The sequence below is a fragment of the Panicum virgatum genome, chromosome 8N (genome assembly GCF_016808335.1).
Source record: "Panicum virgatum strain AP13 chromosome 8N, P.virgatum_v5, whole genome shotgun sequence".
Lineage (NCBI taxonomy): Eukaryota > Viridiplantae > Streptophyta > Magnoliopsida > Poales > Poaceae > Panicum > Panicum virgatum.
Genome location: NC_053152.1, coordinates 17214009 through 17237740, shown reverse-complemented (window position 1 = coordinate 17237740; position 23732 = coordinate 17214009).

The window sequence follows — 23732 nt, the reverse complement described above, 5'->3', positions numbered from 1 at the left end:
CTATTGGTAATTTAAGGCATCTGAGATATCTTAATGCTCCAAGGGTCAAACATCGGGCCATTCCCAATTATATCACAAAGCTGACAAAATTAATTTACCTCAGCCTTCGTGGATCTTCTGAGATCTTGGTAGTGCCAGAATCAATTGGAGAATTGAAGGGTTTGATGTATCTTGATTTGTCTGGTTGTTCCAGATTAGAAAAACTGCCGGTGTCATTTGGCATGCTAACAAAGTTGGTGCATCTAGATATGTCATATTGTTCTCATGTTACCAGTGTATCAGAGTCATTGGAGAGCCTCACCAACCTTGAATATCTGAATTTATCAAGCCGCTGGAGCAGGAGTATAGAAAAGCGAACACTCCCTGAAGCTTTGAGCAGACTCACTGATCTGAAGTATTTAAACTTATCAGGTTCTTCGTACTTTCTAGAAGCTCATGATATAATACAAGCATTGGGTAGCCTTACCAAACTCGAATGTTTGAATTTGTCACAATGTTCACTCTTCGTTAGAGCTCACTCTCATCTCTCAGGAATGTCAGAAGCCATGAGAAATCTCACTGAGCTCCATTATTTGAATTTATCATGGTGCTCAACCGTATCACGATATGAAGAACTTTCCATTTTTCTTGAGTGTATCAGTAACCTTCCAAACCTAGAGCATCTGGATTTGTCTAATACAACAGAACTGATGAAAGTTCCCGACTGTATTTGTAGCCTAAGAAAGTTACATGTACTGGATCTCTCGTACTGCCGCAATCTGCGGAGTCTACCGCCAGTTCTGCATGAAATGGATAGTCTGAAGTTTCTACATCTGAAGGGTTGCTATAGGCTAGAACTGTTGAAGCCGCAAGGACTCACCATAATTACATTACCACACATTTGTCGCCGACGCAGTGCCCTAGCTGATTATCACTACTCAAGAAGCAACCTTGCTCCTCTTCAAGATGTAATTGCACTAACCTCAGGATAAGCAGACTTGAAAACGTGAAGTCCGTGCAAGAGGCGCGGAGTATAAGACTAATGGAAAAATGAAGAATGAAGACAATGAAACTCAACTGGACAAGAGATTCTGAGAGGTTTGTTGAGGACATGGAAGTGTTGGGAGAGCTAGTCCCTCCAATAACTTTAGAGGAGTTACGTATAGATGGTTACAGTAATGTAAGATTTCCTCAGTGGTTTACTGGTATTGCCGATCATCTCTCTAATCTTAGTCAGATCTCTTTGTCGAATCTGCCCAACTGCAACGCACTACCACCACTTGGCCAATTACCTAATCTGGAAGGGCTCGAACTTAATCAAATGAGTGGCATTTCAAAAATTGATGGGGACCTGTGCGGCACCACAAGGCCATCATTTCCTCGACTGAAGCATTTTTTTCCTATGTCAAATGGAAAGCCTCGAAGTGTGGTACACAAAGTACTCTCATGGCGGGGATGGTGTGAGCAAGTTTGTAGGACCGAGAAATGCGACCAGAGGGGGGGTGAATGGGAGCCTTCGAAAAATTATCGCAATGAAAACTTTGGCTCTAGATTCAAGAGTGCATCCCAACCCCAGAGTTCTAGGCGTTGTGTAGAGCAGCTACGAGGAAGCTACACTAACACAAAACTATCCTAGAAACAAACGTGATCGAACACGGAAGCAAACACACAAAGCAGCGTAAGAAGTAAAGCACGGTATATACACCGGTTGAACCGACGTGCACAAGGGCACTGCGTCGGTCTAACCGGTGTACAGAGCCTGCAGCGATCAAAAGCAAACGCCGGTTGAACCGACGACGCAATTCAAATGGCGTCGGTTTAACCGACGATCAGACGTCGGATGATCCGACAAAATCACAGGCAGATGTCGGTGCAGTTGTCCAGAGGAGCAACAAAATGCACCAAAACACCCAATGAACACCGGTTAATCCGACGAAATTAAATCCCCATCACCGGTGCAGTTGTCCAGAGGGTTCACAACTCGAAACAGATGAACTCCGGTTGATCCGACGTTAACAGAAATCAATACGCCGGTCGAACGCCTAAAATTGCAGACCAATTAGCAACGCCGGTTAAACTGATGTCGATGGGAGCAAAAGCACCGGTGCATCTAGCAAGCAGCAGAAAACCCTAGAGGCAAGAACTTCAGTTCACCGGTTGAACCGATGATCACCTAGACAGGCGTCGGTTAAACCGATGATAAGACAAGATCAACACGTCGCAGAAGCTCTATTCTTGCTTGCGGCTTGATCAAGACTCAACGATACCCTGATCAAAATGAGTCTAAATCTCACCAAAATTTGCAGGTACGAACACAAAGACCTTGTGAACGTATCCACAAGAGGAATCGACGATTCACTCCATGATTTGAGAGGAATCGACGAAAACTCAAGCAAGAACGGGGTTTTCTCAAAACCAGAAACGCTCAAGAAATTCGATCCTAAGAAGCTCGTGAACTCTAGGAGATTAGCACTAGGTAAGAGGGCATGAATCCACGGCAAAAAGCTCTCAAGGCCACTGCGATCTCGGCACACAAAGACTCCACCACGAAATCAAGGCTTCATCACACAGAGCTCCAAAAGAACAAGAAACTGACCTTGATTTCAAACCCCGGAGGGCACAAGGAGGGATGGGCCTCCTTTCCCACGAAAATCTCCTTACAAGACTCAAGAATCCATCCCTAATTCTACCTTGGAGAAGGAGAGGGAGAAGAACAGGGAGAAGGAAGGAGAGGGCGCCAGGGACTTGTGCTTCTCTGTTCTGAGCGCCAGAGCAGCCCAGGGAGGGGCGCCTCCCTTTTTACTAGCCAGGCCAGCTGCCCTCCCACTTTTCCTTTCCCTCCAAGCCATCCTCTAATGACTAGACTACCCCTAAGTGCTAGACTGAACTAGAAGGCCCTTAGGGGCAAAACTGGAAAAGATACAATGAAGTCCATCTGACGGCTGCGACGACTTGGAGTAGATTGCTTCGACCTGACGCAATTCCTCTGATGTCGCCACGCGTCCTTTTGGAATCTTCCGGGGGCAGTTTTGGGAAAACTGCCGAAACCGAGTTCGGGTGCGGTTTTGGAGGAACCACAAAACCTTCCCGCGCGATGTTTCCGGGCACACCCGCCAAGCCCGATGTCACCACGTGTCCGACCTCCCGCCGGAACCCTAGCGCCTTCGTCATCCCTGACGCCATCGCCATCTCTCTCCGACTCGGCCGACGTCGACGCATCCCAGCCGTTGGTTTTTCCCGAGCTACCAACAAACTCCACGCCGTCCCGCCTTGGCGCCAGGAGTGGATCGCCACGCGGCCCAGCAGTGGCCCAAGCATCTGGGCCGCCCTTCTCCACCGCACAGTCGTCCGATCGGGCCTCCAGCGCCACCGCAAGGTCTCCTGCCTCCGCATGGTCGTCGAGCTCCCGCCACCGCAACGCCGCCGCATGGTACATCGGCACGCGCCACGCTCTTGTCCAAACCATCTCGCTGCCACCGCACCATCCGTGTACCTGCACACCACAGACCAAGAACTGGCACAATCTCCACAGAGTCGCGACTAAACGCCATTAGTCCACTCCACGTGTTGGCAATCACTCATCACACTAAGGAGCAGACCTCCACTGCCTCTCAATCTCCCCCTTGATGAGTGCATTGTCAACACCACACCCCACACGGGCACTGGTGAACACAAAGGATAACCAAAAAGAAATAGAAAACAAGAGAGAACTATCTCAAGTGACCAAAAGCCAATGAAAGCAAGAAAAGATCACTTGAAGATAGCAAAGCCAAAAGAGTCAGCCCCTAAGACAAGGGCAACGGCTCGACGCACTGACTCCAAAACATGCTTGACCCCTCAAGAAAGAGGCAAGGCTCAACACAGCCAAGCATGTGCAAATCTGGTTCCTCCAGAAAGAGGCTAAGCTCAACGCAACCAGCAAAGAGCATGAAAAAGCTCAAAAACTCCCCCTGAAATGCAGCTCCCCCTCACTATGCAACTCTCCCCCGATGTGTGCACACTCAAAGTCTGAATCTCTCCCTGAGATCAAACAAACAAACTCTCCCCCTTTGGACAAGGATCAAGAAATTTCACCCTAACCCCTAAGGTGAGACAAAAAACAACATTCTCTCCCCCTTGTTGACAAGGCACACGTCAAGGAAACTCCCCCTGCCTAGATGCTCCCCCTGGAAATATGCCATGAAGTGCATGCGTGCCTAAAAGCTTCCAGGTACAGAACAAGAGCATTTGCAAGGGTCAAATCAGCACAGCATATGAGGGTGCATATACAAAGACAATGCATGAAGAAGCTCATAAGAATATATCTATACAGATCATGAGCAAGCATTTGTCATTTGTAAAAGAAAAGCATCACCATAAAGGACCTAGCATACTAGAAGGCAAGCAAGCATGCTAGAGCCAGCAAGAACATACAGGTGAGCTACCCAAACCATATCACAGCAACTGCCACTCAAGCAGCCTTGATACCAACTGAAAACTTTCAAATTTCGGTGCCAGGGGTTGAAAGCTTGCAAGCGCTTAACTTAGCGAATGTGCCAAGCCTAGGTCAAGGACCATCAGAAGCTTAAGACACCACTCTCAGTCATCCACAGCCTTGTCCAAGTTCTCCAGAGGAGCAGTCTCGATACAGGAACAGTGGTGCAAGCAATCCCACCTGGATCTTTTCACTCAAAGCAACCCAAGATAAACCAATTTGTTGGACTTTTTGAAATTAGATACCAATTAAACTATTCCAACAGAAAAGAGGGCATCTTGTTGCATGTGAGAGCAAGGGACCTAGCCACTAAGCATGATCAAGAAAGCACAAGCATACAAACCTACACATGCTAGTAGCAGATCCAAAAGGTGACCATGTTTTATGATTTTCAAAGAATAAAATAGGTAAGCTCAGAGCCAATATACAACATATTCAAAGGAGCTAGCTACTCATGGTCAAAGCATATATACAACTCATAGCATAGCACAAGGCACAAGCAAATGCAGATATCATACATGAGAAGCTTAGTGCAAGTGTAATGCATATGAGCAAATGCAATGTAAGATGGTATGTACACAAAATGCAAGAAAAACAAAAGAAGAAAAAACAAATCCTAAACTACAAAAACAACTACTCAACTCAAAATGGGTAGCACACGCCAAGCTCTCCCCGCAAGCGAGCATAGGTGGCTTGTTCTAGGGGCTTGGTCAAGATGTCGGCTACTTGATTTTCAGTGGACACATGGGTCAGCTCGACATCACCCTTCTCATAGTGATCTCTCAGGAAGTGGAACCTCACGTCTATATGCTTGGAGCGAGAGTGTAGGACGGGGTTCTTGGCTAAGCTTATGGCTGAAGTGCTGTCAATGAAAATGGGAACTCTGCCATAGGTTAGGCCAAAATCGCTGAGAGTGTGTCTCATCCAAAGGATCTGGGAGCAGCAACTAGCAGCAGCTATGTATTCGGCTTCTGTGGTGGAAAGAGCTACACTAGTTTGCTTGCGGGCAGACCAAGACACAAGAGAAGTTCCAAGAAACTGACAGGTGCCTGAAGTCGACTTGCGATCAATCCGACACCCACCATGATCAGCATCAGAAAAGCCAACCAATGCAAGAGAAGAGGAAGCAGAGTACCATAAGCCAAACTCAGGAGTGTATCGAAGGTACCTGAAAATCCTCTTCACAGCGTTCCTGTGAGAAGTGCGCGGAGAGGCCTGGAACCTCGCGCAGAGACAGACCGCGAACTGGACGTCGGGTCTGGTGGCCGTCAAGTACAGGAGCGAGCTGATCATGCTCCTGTACTCCTTCTGGTCCACAGCAACACCTTCAGTGTCCTCATCCAGCGCCGTAGAAGTGCTCATGGGTGTCGGCATGGGACTGAGGTCCCCGAAGTCAAACTTCTTGAGCATGTCCTTGGTGTACTTGGCCTGGTGGACGAAGGTGCCATCTCGGGTTTGCTTGATGTGCAACCCGAGAAAGAACTGAAGCTCACCCATCATAGACATCTCAAACTCCCTGCTCATGTCATCAGAAAAACTAGAAACAAGAGAGTGAGAGGAGCCACCAAAGATAATATCATCCACGTAAATCTGAACCAACAGAAAATCAGCGCCACGCCTGAGGAGAAACAAAGTCTTATCTACCGATCCCATGACAAACCCCTGCTTAAGCAAAAAGGCTCTCAATCTCGCATACCAGGCTCTAGGGGCTTGCTTCAGACCATACAAAGCCTTCTGAAGCTTGAAGACTCGGTCTGGAAACTTGGGACTCTCAAAGCCAGGAGGTTGCTTCACATAGACCTCCTCCTCTATAAACCCGTTCAAAAAGGCACTCTTAACATCCATCTGATACAGCTTGAACCCCTTCGAAGCTGCAAAGGCTAAAAAGATCCTGATGGCCTCTAAACGAGCTACAGGTGCAAAGGTCTCCTCATAATCTATCCCCTCCTGCTGGGTGTAACCCTGAGCTACTAACCTAGCCTTATTCCTCACAACCAACCCATCCTCACCCTGTTTGTTCTTGAAAACCCATTTGGTACCTATAGGGTGGCAATCTGGTGGAGGCTCTACAAGGACCCAGACTTGGTTTCGCTCAAAGTTTTCTAGCTCCTCATGCATGGCATTGACCCAGTTAGAATCAGATAAAGCATGTCCAATATCTTTGGGCTCAAAGGAGGCAACAAACGCTGAATGAGCAAAACCAGCGATACTTGTTACCTTGGACCTCGTGATTCGCTCGTTGAGGTCACCTAACATTTGTTGAGGTGGGTGACGACGCTGAATGTGTCGTGGTGCTTCTCTTGACGAAGTCGCCTCGCCGCCGCCCTCAACATGGGTCCCGGAGGAAGAACCTTGAGCTGGACGTGGATCGGCCGTAGTCGAAGCTATGGGGAGCGGGCCGCCATCGTCATCTGAACTCGAATCTCCAGGGAGTGGGCCTGCAGCTGGCGCAGGGACACCACCATCACCCTCAAAGGCCTCAGGCTCATCCTCATCCTCAAAGATGTCCTGGCCAAACTCATCATCACCTGCACACTCCAAAGAAGCAGACAAAGAAGGAGTGGACTCGTCGAAGGTTACATTACAAGTTTCGACGATCCGGTTAGTCTCAAGAATAAGAACACGATAGCCTCTGGATTGAAGAGCATAGCCAAGAAAAATGCCATCAGAGCTCCTAGACTCGAACTTATCAAGATTTCCCTCCTTCAGAACAAAGCATCTGCAACCAAAAGCACGCAGGTGGGACACTCTGGGCTGTCGACCAAACCGCAACTCATACGAAGTCTTTTTCATGAATGAGCGAAGGAAGATGCGGTTGGCAACATAGCATGCGGTGTTGATTGCCTCGGCCCAAAACCGCCTAGGAGTCCTATGCTCATCAAGCATCGTCCTGGCCATCTCCACTAGGGTCCGATTTTTGCGTTCAACCACGCCATTCTGTGGAGGAACATAAGGAGAGGAGTACTGGTGATCAAGACCAAAGCCACGACAGAAGTCATCAAAACGAGCGTTCTTAAATTCAGACCCATTATCACTGCGGATAGCCCTCATGGCATGTGGAAGCTCGTTCTGTAACCTCAAGGCAAGGTCTCGAAAGTACTGAAAAGCCTCATCCTTAGTCTCCAAGAAGAAAACCCAAGAGTATCGAGAAAAGTCGTCAACGATCACAAGAATGTACCACTTTCCACCGACAGAGCGCACACGAGCAGGACCAACGGTGTCCATGTGAAGAAGCTCACCTGGGTGCGATGTCATCACCTGATTCACAGGAGGGTGTGGAAGAGAAACCATCTTCCCGTGACGACACGGGTGACAAACAAGGTCCTTGTCCAACTTGAGCTTGGGCAATCCTCGGATCAAATCAAGTGAGCTGAGCCTAACTAGTAGGTCAAAACTCAAATGACCAAGCCTCCTATGCCACTTCCAGAGCTCAGAAGACTGACCAGTCACCAAACAGTGAGAGGTGCTAGAAGAAGATCCAGAAAAGTCAATGCGAAACACACGGCCAAAAGGAACAATGCCGCACACAAACTCTCCTCTGGAATCAAGAACACGCGAGCAACCTCTCTTGAAACTCACCTCAAACCCATCATCAAGAAGTTGCGAAACAGAAAGCAGATTAAAACCAAATTTATCGACAAGAGCAACCTCTTTCAAGGTAAAGTCATCAGAAATCCGAATAGCGCCAACTCCACGTACCTTTCCTCTGCTGTTATCCCCGAATGTGATGTACTCCTTGTCCTTCATCGGGGTGAGGCTGGAGAACCATCTGTGACTTCCGGTCATGTGGCGCGAACAACCAGAGTCCATGAGCCATATGTCCTCTAGGCCTCGAGTGACCTGCTCAGTAAGAAGAGAAAGAGCGGGCAAATGGCCCGACACTGGGGTTAGCACAGAAAGAAGCAAACCAGTGTCATGCCATCTGCTCGAAAGCAGGGTAAGTATCCTCAAACGAAAACTGTGGCTGGCGACCACCACGCTGAGGAAAATGTGGTGCGCCTCCGCCACCAAAGCCTAGGCCACGCTGACCACCACCGAAAGCACGGTGTGGAACAGGGCCGGCGAAACCACCAACAGGAGCGCGGTATCCACCACCGCCTCCCCCTCCTCCACCTACATGACATGGCCTGGCATCCCGCCTCTGCCCACGTCGAGCTGGAGTGTGTCCACCTGTATGCTGGTGGAACACCTCCGGAGCGCACCTCTCAGGCTGCCTGCGCTCAAACCTCAACCTCCGGAAGCAATACTCTGCCAAGTGACCCTCCCTTTCGCACCACTCACACTGGTAAGGCTCTCTCTTGTGTGTAGGCTGTAGTGTAGGTGCTGGAGCTCTCTGAGGTACTCTGGGGGGCTGAGTCCTCACCTTGGGCTTAGGAATTGGCTTACCATTAGGAGGGAGTGTATCCAGTCGGTTCTTGAGATGGTTAGGCTTGGGAACCCACACTGGATTCTTAGGTGGAGCTTTGGGTGGCTCAGTGAGGATTCCACCCTTAACTGGTGCTGGCTTAGGAATTTGTGGAGCTGTGGAAGAGGAAAGTGCACTCACACTTGGCTCAAGCATCTCACCAATCTTCCCATAGGGTTGGACAAAATCAGCAGGAGTAAAAGCAAAACCAACCCCAACACCATCAGGACGCTTAAACTGCTGAACCATCATGCCCAACTGAGGCTCGCGGGCGGACACCCAACTGAGAATCTCCCGAAGGTGGGAGTTCTCCTCCTCCATTCGGGTCTTGTCCTTCCGTGCCTCCTCAAGCTCAGAGATCAGGCTTGGGCACACAGTACAATCAGCAGAGCAAGAGCTAGGGACTGCGGATTTCTCCAACTTCCTCAAAGCAGCATTCTTCTCCTTAAGCTCTTCTCTAAGTGCTGGGCACTCCTTACAAGCACCCAAGAGGGTAGGCCGGGACTTGAGCTCATCCAAGACCTTCTTGCCCTCCTCGAGCTTGAGCAAGTTCTCATCATACTTGCTCCTGAGCTCGGACAGGTCAGACATCAAACCGATGCACTGACCGCATTCATCCTCCTCAACACAATCCTCCACAATAGGTGCAGACTGAGCAATTTCTAGAGCTAGCTTAGCTTCCTTCAGCTCCTGTCTCAAAGCTCTAAACTGCCTCTTTGCATCCTTAATGATCAAGTCCTGATTATCTAGAGCAGTGTAAAGATCCTCCAACTCCTCAGGAGTGGGGTGCTCAGGACGTACCTCAGAGCTTGACTCTAGCTGAGGTGCAAGCTCTGCAGTAGTGGAAGGAGTTCCGTCGGCGTCGGAGTCGATGGCCATGGTGCAGAGACCGGCCGCCTTCCCAGCATGGAGGCAAAGGCCAGTGAAGCCCTCTGTGGTCTTCTTCTTGGAGCTCCGCTTCTTCTCGCCGCGGTGGTGTGAGTCGGAGTCACTGGAGCTGGATGAGGATGAAGACGTCGAACTCTGGCTGGTGGAGGAGTGATCCTCGCTCTGGGCGACGAACGCCTGCTTGTCCTTGTACTTGCCGACGTTCTTCTTCTTCTGCTCGTGGTGCCGCTTGGAGCGTCCGCCATTCTTCTTGTGGGAGTGCCCACTCTTGTGCTTGTGGCGGTGCTCGCGGTACTCCTCGTGCCTGGAGCGGCCGTCATCATCCCTGGAACTCTTCTTCCTGGGGCATTCGGCGGCGAAGTGGCCGGTCTTGCCGCAGTTGAAGCAGGTCTTCGCTCGTGCTTGTCTGTTGTTGAAGGCACGCTGGAACTTGTGGATGATCAATGCAAGCTCCTCGCTCCCAAGCACCTCCAACTGCTTATCTGTCACAGACACAAGTGAAGACAAGCAAAAACCTCCAAGAGAGGAGTCAGGGTTAGCTCCAGAGTTGCCTACCAGGGCCATAGACTTGGAGGCGGAGGCATCAGCATGATTGCCTTCCATCTTAGCTCGAGAGAGCTTCTCCACCTCCGAAGCCTTGAGCTTACTGAACAGCTCATCCACAGTGAGGGTCTCATAGCTAGCAGACTCTATGATAGTCTGGACCTTCACCTCCCAGACCTTGCGATCAAGAGCATAGAGAAGCTTCATAGCCTTCTCATGATCGGAGTAGGCCTGGGTGCCCTGTGGCTGGTTCGCACGCACCTTGTTCACAATCGACTGAAAACGACTGAACATGGTGTCGATGCTCTCACCCGGCAACTGAGAAAAGTTCTCGTACTCCCGCCGGTGAGTCTCATACAGCCTCGACTTGACATGGTTGGTTCCTTCATGGAAATTGGCCAACCGTGTCCAGATCTCCCGGGCTGTGAGAAGGTCGCTGACACGATCGAACTCAGGACGAGAGAGACAGGCTATGAGAGCGTTGTACGCCTTGCTATTGACCTCATGTCTCCTAACCTGAAGCTCGGTCGTGCGGACCGCAAAGTTCACATAATCAGGGTCCACGCAAATCTCCCAGACCTCGGAACCTAGACTCAAAAGATAGGCACGCATGCGCACCTTCCAATAGTCGTAATCGGATCCATCGAAGATCGGGGGTTTGCCCGGTGAACCCATGGTCGCACAACGGTTTCGAACCGGAGAAGGCTATAGAGAAACCGTCCCGGCTCTGATACCAATTGTAGGACCGAGAAATGCGACCAGAGGGGGGGTGAATGGGAGCCTTCGAAAAATTATCGCAATGAAAACTTTGGCTCTAGATTCAAGAGTGCATCCCAACCCCAGAGTTCTAGGCGTTGTGTAGAGCAGCTACGAGGAAGCTACACTAACACAAAACTATCCTAGAAACAAACGTGATCGAACACGGAAGCAAACACACAAAGCAGCGTAAGAAGTAAAGCACGGTATATACACCGGTTGAACCGACGTGCACAAGGGCACTGTGTCGGTCTAACCGGTGTACAGAGCCTGCAGCGATCAAAAGCAAACGCCGGTTGAACCGACGACGCAATTCAAATGGCGTCGGTTTAACCGACGATCAGACGTCGGATGATCCGACAAAATCACAGGCAGATGTCGGTGCAGTTGTCTAGAGGAGCAACAAAATGCACCAAAACACCCAATGAACACCGGTTAATCCGACGAAATTAAATCCCCATCACCGGTGCAGTTGTCCAGAGGGTTCACAACTCGAAACAGATGAACTCCGGTTGATCCGACGTTAACAGAAATCAATACGCCGGTCGAACGCCTAAAATTGCAGACCAATTAGCAACGCCGGTTAAACTGATGTCGATGGGAGCAAAAGCACCGGTGCATCTAGCAAGCAGCAGAAAACCCTAGGGGCAAGAACTTCAGTTCACCGGTTGAACCGATGATCACCTAGACAGGCGTCGGTTAAACCGATGATAAGACAAGATCAACACGTCGCAGAAGCTCTATTCTTGCTTGCGGCTTGATCAAGACTCAACGATACCCTGATCAAAATGAGTCTAAATCTCACCAAAATTTGCAGGTACGAACACAAAGACCTTGTGAACGTATCCACAAGAGGAATCGACGATTCACTCCATGATTTGAGAGGAATCGACGAAAACTCAAGCAAGAACGGGGTTTTCTCAAAACCAGAAACGCTCAAGAAATTCGATCCTAAGAAGCTCGTGAACTCTAGGAGATTAGCACTAGGTAAGAGGGCATGAATCCACGGCAAAAAGCTCTCAAGGCCACTGCGATCTCGGCACACAAAGACTCCACCACGAAATCAAGGCTTCATCACACAGAGCTCCAAAAGAACAAGAAACTGACCTTGATTTCAAACCCCGGAGGGCACAAGGAGGGATGGGCCTCCTTTCCCACGAAAATCTCCTTACAAGACTCAAGAATCCATCCCTAATTCTACCTTGGAGAAGGAGAGGGAGAAGAACATGGAGAAGGAAGGAGAGGGCGCCAGGGACTTGTGCTTCTCTGTTCTGAGCGCCAGAGCAGCCCAGGGAGGGGCGCCTCCCTTTTTACTAGCCAGGCCAGCTGCCCTCCCACTTTTCCTTTCCCTCCAAGCCATCCTCTAATGACTAGACTACCCCTAAGTGCTAGACTGAACTAGAAGGCCCTTAGGGGCAAAACTGGAAAAGATACAATGAAGTCCATCTGACGGCTGCGACGACTTGGAGTAGATTGCTTCGACCTGACGCAATTCCTCTGATGTCGCCACGCGTCCTTTTGGAATCTTCCGGGGGCAGTTTTGGGAAAACTGCCGAAACCGAGTTCGGGTGCGGTTTTGGAGGAACCGCAAAACCTTCCCGCGCGATGTTTCCGGGCACACCCGCCAAGCCCGATGTCACCACGTGTCCGACCTCCCGCCGGAACCCTAGCGCCTTCGTCATCCCTGACGCCATCGCCATCTCTCTCCGACTCGGCCGACGTCGACGCATCCCAGCCGTTGGTTTTTCCCGAGCTACCAACAAACTCCACGCCGTCCCGCCTTGGCGCCAGGAGTGGATCGCCACGCGGCCCAGCAGTGGCCCAAGCATCTGGGCCGCCCTTCTCCACCGCACAGTCGTCCGGTCGGGCCTCCAGCGCCACCGCAAGGTCTCCTGCCTCCGCATGGTCGTCGAGCTCCCGCCACCGCAACGCCGCCGCATGGTACATCGGCACGCGCCACGCTCTTGTCCAAACCATCTCGCTGCCACCGCACCATCCGTGTACCTGCACACCACAGACCAAGAACTGGCACAATCTCCACAGAGTCGCGACTAAACGCCATTAGTCCACTCCACGTATTGGCAATCACTCATCACACTAAGGAGCAGACCTCCACTGCCTCTCAAAGTTTATGTTCCCCAACCTCCGTTTATTGCAAATCCATGATTGCCCCAATTTGAGGCTGAAACCATGTCCACATAGAGCTGAGGAGCGACGGGACATATTGGGAAGATGTGATGGTGTACTATCCTCATGGGAGGAAACTAAGAGTGGATACATGGAGCCCCCTCTAAACTCTCCCTACAAATTTTCACCATGGATGCACTACGAGAAGATGCTGAAGTTATCTAAAGGTGAAAGAAAGCCTCCCCTAACAATTATCCTGGATCCACGGACCACTGTTTCGGCCCCCTCCTCTCCTCCTGTAACTAGTCTACATGTATCTGACTGCAAGGTGCCTATGCATCAGTGGAGGCTGCTTCACCACCTCCCTGCCCTGACTGAATTACAGATCAACAGATGCAGTGATCTGAGCAACTCACCAGAGATCACGCAAGCACTCTTCTCCCTCCAGACGCTAACTCTGACGAACGGGGACCAGCAAGAAACAGAACTTCCAAATTGGTTGGGTCAGATTGCTTCACTTAAGAAGTTGAAAATAATGGGGAGATACGAGATGCAGGCATTGCAGGGTTCCACGGGGCATCTTAGTTGTTTACAGTCACTAGATCTGGTGACTATTGAAAGCATAACAACACTACCTCAATGGGTGGGAGACCTCGTCTCTCTCGAACATTTGCGTATCTTAGACTGTTGGAACCTGAATGATTTGACAGAGACCATCGGGCGCCACACGTCTCTTCAAGTATTGAGCATCTCCAGTGGAAGCCTGAATGATTTGCCAAAGAGTATCGGAGGCCTCACCTCTATCAACAAACTCATCATCAACAATTGCAATGGCATCACATCTTTACCAGAGAGCATTGGGGACCTCACCTCTCTCGACGAACTTGCCCTCAGTCTATGCCACGGCATCACATCTTTACCAAAGAGCATACAACAGCTAACGAACCTCAAAAGGCTAATAATTAGTGGTAGCGATGAACTAGCAAAATGGTGTGAAACTGAGGAGATCAAGAAGTTGCTCCCTCACATCGAAGTAATAAAGGTACCTGGCATTTCTGTTAGAGTTCTTTGGTACAAAATTTATATAGTTTTGCATATACATTATAGGATTTGTTGCATCATGCCTAATTTTTTGTATATACACTGCCTTGCCATTATTCTTTTTTTCACTCTTACTTTTAAATAATTGAATAGTTCACATCCCGGCCTCTACATAGTGTGATATATCTGGCCATTATAACAAAAAGGGCGTGAAAACAAAGGTGAACATTTCAAAGGCAAAGGCTATTACTAAACCGCTACCAGTACTATTTTTCACTCTTTATTTCTAAATAAAGGAATAGTTCACATCCCGTCCACCAGTTCTATTTCAAAGGCCGGGATGTGAACATTATCTTGCGGAAGTATTTCCCAGGATTTGTCGAATGCATGCCTAATTTTTTTCCATATATACTGTGTTGCCATTATTCTATTTTTCACTCTTTTTTAAATAAAAGAATAGTTCACATCCCGGCCTCTACATTGAGTGATATATCTGGCCATTACTAAAAAAGAGCGTGAAAACAAAAAAAAGAAAGATGTGAACAGTTCAAAAGCAAAGCCTATTACTAAACTGCCACCCGTTTTTTGCCAAGATCTCCATAGTTGTAACTCTAAAGCACGACAAGCCCCCATCATGGTGTCTCGATCCTTCTTCTCAGGCAAGGCCCATAATGTTTTGATTGTTTACAAATGGATTTTTTTTTGAACTAATTATTATGCTCAACAAGTGTAAAAGTAGTGACTGTCTGCCAGCAAAAATGCAAAGGAATAGTATCCTGGGGACTTTATTTTTTTCCACCATCTTCTATGAAACAATTAAAACATGTTCCGCATGTGTAAACGCTTTTCATTCATGGAAACTAGTTTTGTGCTTGCGGAAGTATTGATGATTATTATTTATTTGTTGCAGAGATATCGATAGTACTGCCAACATGATACAGACAGTACCAGACGCATAGCAGACTGCAGATAATATAGGGATTTTCATGAGGGTCAATGGAGGATCATGAGGACTTCAAGTGCAAGGAGATCATAAATATAAATGTTTGCAAGGTTCAACCGGCTGTTTTTTGCAAATCGATCTGTCCTTGTTGATATTCACTTGGCATCATCCCCTGCTCCTGTCAACAAACTCGCGGGTTACCCCGAGGCCGATAGCGCACCATTGAATCCTCAGTGGAGCCAGAGCCAGCAGCAGCCGTCGCAGCTGGACCTTGATATGTCAGATTGCCGAGGCTGCCGACGGCTGCGACGGCTGCGACCTCAAAGGGGTTTCAAGCGCCGTGCCTGACAAGAAGGTTTGTTGCGGTACTTGTTCCTTCTTGACTCATGGGAGTACTTCTGAGAACTCTGGTATCACACAAAAGAAAACATATGATTTGGCACTGTTTGCAAAAGCAAAAAAAAAAGTTTGCAGAAGCGAGCTTTCTTTCTTGCTTGCACTGTCGTGTTTCTTACTATGACTTGATTGCAGGTAGTTGATTATGAGCAAAAGGTGTCACCAGTGCGCTCTCCTTTCTGCAAGAGAAGAGAAGGATGCCACATTACCGTTCTATCCTGTGAAATGTTCCCCAGTTGCAGCAGTAACCGTTCCCGAGAGAATTCTGTGAATTGTTCTCCTGTTGTGGTAGATGGTGTTTCCCCTCCTGATTCAGAGCTCGGGCAAAACAAGGAAACACTGTCACCAGAGGAGTATGAAAAGCCGTACAGAGAACTCTGATGCCCCTAGAAAATCACAGCCCCTGCTTTGACAGCGATGAGAGGTTGAAGAATACACTGAGGCCTACTTTGGCAGCAGGGAAACCCAAAGGGGATCCCTGAGTTTTCCCTGGGCCAAAATTCCAAGGGCCAATCTTCCCCGAAAAAATCACTGGCGTACTTTGGAAGCCCATCTCCCCGGCCTGGAAGCCCGCTTCCCCTCCTATTCCACGCGAAACATCAGGTCTACTTTAAACTGACATTATATGAAGGTATTATGAAATGTTGTAGGCAATTTTCAGTGTTAAGTAAACTCTGTACATGTATTTTGCTGCACTAGAGTTCAGTTTAGTTCAGTTTTAATGCTTATAACTAATAAATATACTACATTTGCTAATAGCACTCTCTAGAACGCCTATAAACAACTAGGAGTGATTGGCTTGTTAGTCTTTATTTTCTAGTACTAGGATGAAAAAGATCACCCCTGGCGTTTAAGCTTTACTGCTTGTTTCTATATCATGTTTGGATAGGCACTGTGGATGAGAAATCCATGAGGATGCTTTTGGAGGTACTGTGCACATCCAGTTCATGTTGTGCTATGCAGATGCTATTTTTAGATTATGGAAAGTGAGTCTCTGATGCTATAAATGGATTGCTGAGTGCTGATAACGTGATCATGTGCAAGCTGTAGAGCTTAAAATGTAGTTGAATTTTGATAGGTTTAGTTGTTACCCTGTACAAAAATGTCATCTTGTTTACTCTGGTTTCACGGAAAAGTATCTTAGCTATCCTTCTATATAGGTCTGATTGAATTTGTTTCTGCATTTTGTGACTGGTCTTGTGGAGCTTAGATGACTAACCTGCACTTTAGGTATGTCTCTAGCTACTAATGTTTTTCCTTGTTTACCTGCAGGGTTCTTGGTGTGGAAGCAAATGCATGATATGAGAACAAAATTGTTTTACTTGCTGCAGAGCCTATGTGAGAAGAAGCTTATGCAAAGCTTTTTTTTTTTCCTTTTCTCTCGAACACTGCTTATGAAAGGAGTTGAACCATAGTTTTTTTATTATATGTCTCGGATATCTGGATGGATTTGATCAGTGATTTGGTGACGAATAGATTAGCTAGGTTGGATTTGGCATTTGAATTAAATTTTCTATGTATTGAACTATGTCAAAAAATTTGTCCTCAAAACTTGAGGATGCACGTACAGACTTGAGGATTTGGCATTGATCTGTCGGGATTTTCCATGTATTATTTGTTCAAAAAAATCAGATTTGTTGTTGGCATTCAAAATGTTGTGGTGGTGGTTTGCAAGACACGCAACAGGCAGAACCCTCCCGCCTTGCCAGCACTGCCAAACGGCAACGGGAAACAACCCCCACGCGTGGGTTCTCCCCCGGGGTACAGGCGGGAATGGAGGATCAAAAAAATTTCCCGATGGAGGGTTCCTGGCACTGGGTATGCTTCCCTCCACTGCCAAAGTAGGCCTGAAGGTGATGTCCATTTGTGCGCTAAGATTTGTGTGCTCATGTGCTGATCGCATATGAAGTGCACTGCCGAATTTATTTTCTTGTGTAAAACTTGTTTATGATCTCATACCAAACCGAACCCTTCATTCTTGTGCGCATCCGATCATTGTTATCTATAGCTATTCCCAATAAGAGGTAAACTCTGTGCTTCATTGTATTGTATGCTTATGCACACATATTGGCACGTCGTGCACATACCAAAGAAGGATCACGAATCAAAACAACAACATGGTCTCCAATGATTATACTGGCCTGAGTACGGTAACGATTACTGGCATGACTTGTACTCTCGTATTAATTACTCAATAATCGCGGGAAAAAAAAAGACAAAAAACAGATACCATCCGGTCAAAATGGTTACCTGGTGGCTGCTATTCAGCACAGGTAAGCTGTGCTACTTTTTGCAAATTGCAATTTATGCCTTTTATTTCGGCATTTGCTCCGTTTATTCCCTTCCAAAGTGTCTTTACAAATGGTGTATAGCGGATTATTGCATTTAATTTGTCATGCGCACCGACTTCAGTTCCCACTGTAAGAACTAAAAATACTGGGTTTGTTTCGTGGTCATTTCGTTGGTTGTGCGTACACAAAAACAACTGGAACACCGTACCATTTCTGAATTCCGATGCGAACAACACCATGAAAATACTGCGGTTTCCAGAGCCGAGCAGTATGTATTTTAACACCATGAATGCCCACCGAAATGAAAGGAAAGAAGGAACAACACAAACGCTTTCCACCGTGGACCCACACTGGCGCGTGCATGATTCATTTCCACTGGGGTTGCCAACCAGGCCACTTGGGAACCTGGGCGCATGGCGTCCCCAATAGCGTCTATTCCTTCTACAAGGACCGCACGGCGGAGACCAGCCAGCCTAGGCATTCGTTTCTAATTCAACCGATCGATTCGGTTTCTCGGTTTCTACACAAGTTCAGTTTCTAGAAAATAAGGACCGATCGGTTCTTTTCAAAAGTGGGAACCAAGGAATGGTTTCGGTTACTTCAGTTTGGTCGGTTATAACCGAATTAACCGAGTCTATCACAACAAATGTTCACAAAATTTAAAAAAACTAGATCCTATCCTACCTACCGCCGCCGTTCGCCTCCTCGTGCCTCATCCGTTGCTCTTGCCCAGGCGGAAAGCGCCGCCACCAACCCGCGCAAGAGCTGGACACCGAGGTAGCCGCCGCCGTCGTGCCGCACCGCCATCCGCCCACGGCCCATCCTCCGCTCGCCCCGGTGGCTGCGCTGTTGCCCCACACCTCAGGCAACAACTGAGGTGGAGGACGGAGCGGCAGCGCACGCTAGGGAGGGGAGGAGGGTGCTGCCTAGGAGCAACGGCGGGTAGAGGCGAGGGCCGGCGACAGCGGGCGCTAGGTGGCGGTGGGCACTAGATGAGGTGGTGGGGACTAGCGGTAGGGCGAGGGTTGGGGCTGCGTGGTCTCTCACCTTGTCGTCGTCGAGGTGCCAATGGGGCGGTAGGGACTGGGATGGTAGTAGGCGTTGGGGTGGAGGGCGCGGGCGTCAGCCGCCAGGGCGCTAGGGGGTCGGGGTCTCGGGTGGACTCGAGGTTATGTATGGACTAGGGTTTCTAGTTGGGCTGGCTTGGGCCTTGGTCAAGCCAGCTAGAATAAATTTGACATGGACTCAGTTCTTGGGTTAACCTAGCCCAAGAACTGAAATAACCAAGTAAATTTGGTTCCTTAGAACATGGAACCGAAGCAGAACCGAATTTTCTCGGTTCTGATTCTTTCAATTCTTTTTTGGTTTTTTCGGTTCAGTTCTTGGTTATATTTGCCCAACCCAAGCAAGGCATGCTCGCGGTGACGCGGTCACAAGGACCGAGGATGCGCGTCGCCTGGCCCAGGCGCAGGCCCCACCTCTCTTCGTATTCACTAGATCAAGTCAAGTCAATAGGGAGCCTGTCCGTGTTTGTCAGGAGGCACCGAGCACCAATCACTTGTTGTTTGTAGATGATTCCCTGCTACTCTTCAAAATTGATGATGGAAGTGCAGAACATTCGCAAAACGTGCTATCTCTGTCTAAAGATTGTTTGGGCCAGACCATAAACGAGGACAAATCGTCCATTATGTTTAGTAGAAACACAAGGGAGGAGGTAAAATCAAATCTCATTGCTAACCTTGAAATCTGCTTGGAAGCAAGGAGTGATAGGTATCTTGGCCGGCCTATCAGCATGGGCAGATCGAAAGTTCAGACCTTTAATTATCTAAAGGAACGGGTGTGGAATAAAACTCAGGGTTGGAAGGAGAAGCTGTTGTCCAGGGCCGGGAAGGATGTGCTTATTAAGGCTGTTGCACAAGCAATTCCGTCATACACAATGTCCTGCTTTGATCTCACGAAAACACTGTGCGACGATATTGGCTCCATGATCTGCAGATATTGCTGGTTGCTACAAGATAAGAAAAACAAAATGCATTGGCTTGACTGGGACCTTTTATGTAGCAGGAAGGAGAAAAGAGGTTTGGGGTACAGGGATTTGCACCTGTTCAATCTAGCTATGTTGGCACGGCAAGGCTAGAGACTGCTCATGGACCCTGCATCTTTATGTGCCCAGGTGCTCAGGGCCAGATACTATCCTAATGGTGATCCTCTGCAGGCCTCCGAAAATCCGGGCATCTCCTATATTTGGTGTAAGGAATATGGCCCCATTAGGCCATTGTTTTGTGATTTTGGTGATCGATTGACAACGAAATCAATGGGACTAATGAGTTTGTCAAGTGAATTTTTATAGATCCCAGGGATTAAGTAAAAAGGCCAAGCTAAGCAAAATAAGAAGAAAGAACTCAAAGAATTGTCGAATTGGATGAGTTCTACAGAATTTATTGGCACCGGTTGAATCGGTGACCATGCACCGGTCTAACCGGTGGGCTTCGGATAAACCGGTAAAAGATCACCGGTGCAATGGGCCATGCAATGCCCAGTCGCGTGAAGAAGTCCAAGTAGCACCGGTTGAACCGGTGGTGCCAAGTTGAGGCATCGGTGCAAGCACCATGCTATTGACCAGAGAGCATGTCAAGTGGCCAGGAAGCAAGTCTTTAGCACCGGTTGAACCGACAGTGCACCGGAGCAAGTCACCGGTGTAATGATGTCAGTGCTGCAGAAGAATCAGGGCAGAATCCTTCAGTACCGGTTGAACCGGTGAACCACCGGTGCAATGGACCGGTCTAACCGGTGACAGCCACGTCAGCTGTCAGAAGGCCAACGGCTAGTTGCAAGCCGTGTGTGACCGGTTACACCAGTGCCCTACCACCGGTCTAACCGGTGCCCTGCGCAGAAAAGCCCCAACGGCTACAAACAGCTTTATGGACTTGGTGGGCTATATATATGCCATCTCCCGGGCATTTCAAGATTGTTGGAGTTCAGGAACATCACACCCACACCCAAGAACATCTCCAAACCATCCAAGAGCTTAGTGATCATATCTTTAGCCCTCAGCACACTTTTGAGAGTGTTAGTGCTAGGTTACCTCTTTAGAGAGTGAGAGAGCAAGGCTTTGTGCCTTTATGCTGTGGTTCTTTAGTGAACCAACTAGATATCTTTGTGTGTCGGCCCCTTGGAGCTTTGAAGCTCGCCGGCAATGTCAACGACCCTCCGACTTGGTGTGGAGCGACGTGGACAACCTTGTGCGGGGGACGTGGAGACTCCCATCCTTTATTGAGGAGCTCCTTAGTGGAAATCGGGATCAAGGTGACTGTGGTGACTCGGTGTCCCCGGGAGAGACTTGATTGCCGAGAAGTGATACTCTTTATGAGTGTTTCGACAACGTAGATGTAGGTGTGCCTTTGTGGCTAACCGAACCATGAGATAAACACCCGCGTCAAAAGTTTGCTTCCTCATATCCCACTCTTTACGTTTTCGCATTTTATACTAACTTCCTTGTAGTATCTTGATAGGAAACGCTATAGGCTGCTAAACTCTTTTGGGATAGGAGTTTCACACTAGAATAAACATAGTTGCACATATAGATAGCATGTTTTAGTTTAATGTTGTGCAATTAAGTTGGAGCCATAGGTTAAAGTTTTAAGTTGCCTAATTCACCCCCTCCCCCTCTTAGGCTAGAGCACGTGATCCGAGCTTTCAATTGGTATCAGAGCCAGGACTCACTTCTCTCACAAAGAAAGCCAGTTACATTGGCAATTTGTGTTTACCGGCTCACTTGATCGGTTAGGCTTCACCGCCTAATGAGTTAGCTCTTTGGGGAAGGGATGGATTCATTAGGACCTCCTCCACGTTTCGATGGCACGGGCTTCCAATGATGGAAGATTTTAATGCAATCACATCTCCAAGCAAAGGGCCTAAATGTTTGGAGAGTAACTAGTGAGGTAGTGAAGAGCAATAGTCAACAAGAGAGGCAATATGATGCTATTGCAAAATGTGCTATTTTGAGCTCTCTTGGTGACACTGTGTTCAATCATGTTTTTGCTTGTGAAAATGCTAAGGATCTATAGAAAACTATTAGTGAGAACCATGAGGGCACAAAAGATGTTGCAAATAAAAAATATCATGTTCTCATTGATAAACTTAATAGCTTCAAGCAACTTGATGATGAGAATGCTGAATCTATGTACTCACAGCTGAATATTCTTGTGAATGAGATTAATTCTTTAGGTGTGAAGAAAATTGATGCTACGGAGCTCATTCGCAAGATCCTTCACTCACTACGGAGGTCGGACTATGATTTGGTGATCACAATTCTTTATGAGAAAGAAATCAACACATTGACGCTAAATCAAGTCCTCAACAAGGTGATCACCCATGAGCTACGTCATGATATCAAGCCAAAAGCGCCGCCTTCTTCACCAACACATAGCGCACTTGCATGCAAGCAAGTCAAGAAGTTGAAGAAGATGGCCATCAAAGGTAGCTCAAGTAAAGAGGAAGAAGAGGAGGCATGCCAAAGCTCCTCAAATGATGAAAAAGAGCCAATGAACCCCAACCTCTACAAGCAAGTCAAGAAGATGAACAAATACTTGAAGGAAATCAACTCAATAGGGTATATGGTCTTCCTCAAGAGTTTCAAGAAGAAGAAAGAAAAGAAGGAGAAAAAGCCTAAACATGACTCCTTCGCCATTTTTGGTGAATGGATAAGCAGTGGTGAAGAATCAAGCACAAGCTCAAGCGATGAGTCAATCAAGAGATTTACCACCCACATCAACATGGGTTCATCATCCAACATTTGCCTTATGGCCAAAGGTATGGAAAGCGATGTAAGTGATGACGAATCCGACGCTCCTTCATAAGAAGAATTTCTTGAATTATTTCATGAACACCAAAAAGTTATTAAGAAGGAATCAAATGAAATTGAAAACCTTAATGCTCTTAATGATCTTAATGCTATCTTTGCTACAAATTATAAAAATTTGTTATGCAAATTCAAATTGCTTAGTGAGAAGCATGAAGAGCTCAAGTTGAAAATTGAGAGCATTAATGATACTAATGACTTTTTGGAAATGAAGCAATCTACTCCTAGTACAAGCTCAATTTCTAAAGTAGATGCTTCAACTTCTTGCTTAGATTTAATTGATGAATCTAACCCTTGCAATGAGAAATGCTTTGAGGATGTTATTGTAGAACCATGTGATGACCTCATTGCCAAGGAAAATGATGAGCTCAAGCAAAAAGTAGAAAGGCTCATGAAGGACTTGGCTAGATTAAAGGGCAAGAACATAGAGAGCAATGTCCAACCTTCTCAAGATAACCGTGAAGACATGGTGAAGAAGTTTGAGAAGGGGTCCACCATAACTTGCTCTAAGTGCCATCAAAAAGGCCACAAGTCCAACAAGTGCCCTCAACCAAAGAAGAAGCTTTCGGATGAGAAGAACAAGAAAAAGCTCAGAATCAAGAGTTCACTCATCTACACCAAAGCCCAACCGGAGGAACAAAAGCAATAGCACCTCCTATGTGATCAAGAAGAAGACCAATGGCAAGGTGGTTGCTCACAAGGTTGGGAAGAAGGAAAAGAGTTGGAATCACTCCATTTGGGTGCCCAAGGATGTCATCACCAATATGAAAGGGCCTCAAATGGTGTGGGTTACAAAGGAGACTTGAAGCCCAAGAATGACTACGGGGGATTTGGAGGCTTGGCTAACTACAAGATGAAGGATTCAAGCTAAAGAAGCCAAGCTCGCATCTTGGACATTTGTTGCCCAAGTCCCCCATAAGATAATGGTAGCTAGATTTCAATTCAAGCATCATGTAGCTCCATTGCCCTTGCTAGGTTGTTTGCATTGCATCACCTAGTGTTACATATGGTGGGTTGCTTGTGTCATG